This window comes from Gossypium hirsutum, chromosome A11 (genome assembly GCF_007990345.1).
Source record: "Gossypium hirsutum isolate 1008001.06 chromosome A11, Gossypium_hirsutum_v2.1, whole genome shotgun sequence".
In the NCBI taxonomy this organism is placed as follows: Eukaryota; Viridiplantae; Streptophyta; class Magnoliopsida; order Malvales; family Malvaceae; genus Gossypium; species Gossypium hirsutum.
Window position 1 is genome coordinate 38,083,134 of NC_053434.1, and position 2,392 is coordinate 38,085,525.

Consider the following 2,392-nt stretch of genomic DNA (forward strand, 5'->3'; position numbering starts at 1 on the left):
GAGATCGAGAGCACAGCTTGCAGAAACCAAAGATAAATAAGGCGAAGTCTACAATACATAGAGGAAGAGCGAGAGGATGATATCTATACTACAATCGAGTAGATGACTGATAATCAAAATAATCCTCTACCTCCTGTGATTGCTGCCAATCCAGTAAATCAGAATCCTGCTCCTCGTACTATGTATGATTATGCTAAACCTACTTTAACAAGAACTGAATCGAGTATAGTTAGACCTGCTGTTGCTGCAAATAATTTTAAACTGAAACCTAACACTATTCAAATGATACAATAGTTTGTTCAGTTTGATGGTTTGCAGGACGAGGATCCAAACACTCATTTAGCAAATTTTCTAGAATTCTGCAACACCTTTAAGATCAATGGCGTTTCTGACAATGCCATTCACCTTCGGTTGCTTCCCTTTTCATTAAGGAATAAGGCTAAACAGTGGTTGAACTCGTTACCACAGGGATCAATCACTACTTGGGAGCAAATGACCGAAAAATTTTTACTCAAATATTTTTCGTAGCTAAAACAGTTAAATTGAGGAATGACATCTCTTCTTTTATGCAGATGGATTTAGAAACACTATATGATGCATGGGAGAGATACAAGGATTCATTGAGAAAGTGCCCTCACCATGGATTACCTTTATGGCTACAAGTTCAAACTTTCCACAATGGTTTGAACCCTTTAATAAGACAGATGGTTGATGCAGTGGCCGGTGGAATCTTAAATAATAAAACACCTGAAGAGGCTTATGAGTTCATTGAAGAGATGTTACTAAATAATTATCAGTGGCAAGTTATGAGGACAAATCCTAATAAACCGGCCGGTGTTTTCAACCTCGACGCGGTCACCATGTTATCAAACCAGGTAGAGCTCTTAAATAAAAAGATTGATGGCTTATGTGTTTCTACGCAGGTGCATCTGATGATGCAGTGTGATACAAATGGAGGAGGGATAAATAATCCAGAATCCCTAGCCTATGACCATAGTACTACGAACGAACAAGTCAACTATATGGGTAACAATTCTAGACCACAGAATAATCCATATATTAATACTTACAATGTAGGTTGCAAGAACCATCCCAACTTCTCTTGGGGTCGTCAAGGAAATCAGAGACCACCACCACCTCTAGGATTCCAACAACAACCTTACCAACAAAAGAAAAAGCCAAACCTTGAAGAAATGATGACGAAGTTTATTTCAGTGGCGGAAACCTATTTTCAAAACACTGAAACTGCAATTAAAAATCAACAGGCATCAAATCAAGGACTCGAGAATCAAATAGGATAGCTGGCTAAGTTGATCTCTGAAAGACCACAAGGTAGCTTGCCCAGTAATACAGAAACTAACCCAAATGAGCAACTTCATGCCATCACTGTGCGCGACAAAGAAGGGTTAGTTGAATCTAAATCTGAAGCAAGGCACAAAGCTGTGGTAAGTAATGGTAAGGATGAGATGAATCATGGTACACAGAAGTCAGTAAGCAAAGAGTATAAACCTCGTATACCATATCCCAATGCAAAAAGGAAAGACCGCACAGACGAACAATTTGGTAAATTCCTTAAACTATTTAAAAAGTTACATATTAACTTACCGTTTATTGAAGCTCTTTTGTAGATGCCCAACTCAGTTAAATTTTTAAAGGAGATCTTATCAAACAAATGGAAGTTAGATGAGTCATCACATGTGGAGTTAAATGCAGTCTGCTCAGCTATTCTACAAGTTGATGTTAACAATTCCTTTTTTAATTGGTAGTTTTAATGTTAACAATGCTTTAGCTGATTTAGGGGCAAGTATTAAAGTTATGCCTTATAAAATGTTTAAACAACTAGGTATTGGGAAACCCAAGCAAACTAGGATGAGCGTTCAATTGGCTGATAAAACCATTAGATTTCCTAGGGGTATAATTGAGGATGTGCTCGTTAAAATCGACAAATTTATATTTTCAGTAGACTTTTTTGTTTTAGACATGGATGAGGATAGTGACATTCCTTTAATTTTAGGACGACCCTTTTTAGCAACTGCTAGGACTATTATTGTTGTCGGTACAGGTGAGTTAATACTTCGGGTAGGCGATGACATGATTAAACTCGAAACTCGTGATTCTATCAAAAAGACTAGTGATCGAGATGATTACACAAGTTCTTTTAATGTGAGTAACCTTTTTTTTCAACCCTCTTTATAGGAAAAACTTTTGAAAAGTACAAATGAGCCATGTTCCAGTCCATGTAATGACAAGACTATCCATGAAGAGCGAAGGCTATAGATCGAGGAACTAGATGAATGGCGAACACAGGTTAAGGAGAAACCGAGAATACACGATGAATCAAGGCAGTGTCATGACAAACTTAAAGGTGAACCGAAACAACTTAAGGTTGGAG

General features: G+C 37.5%; 1 non-coding gene across 1 annotated transcript; it reads right to left on the reverse strand.

The window, feature by feature from the left end:
* Nucleotides 1-539: 539 nt before the first annotated feature.
* Nucleotides 540-646, reverse strand: LOC121210153 (small nucleolar RNA R71). Its single transcript, XR_005905281.1, has one exon. It is a non-coding gene; the product is annotated as a small nucleolar RNA R71 (small nucleolar RNA).
* Nucleotides 647-2,392: the final 1,746 nt, after the last annotated feature.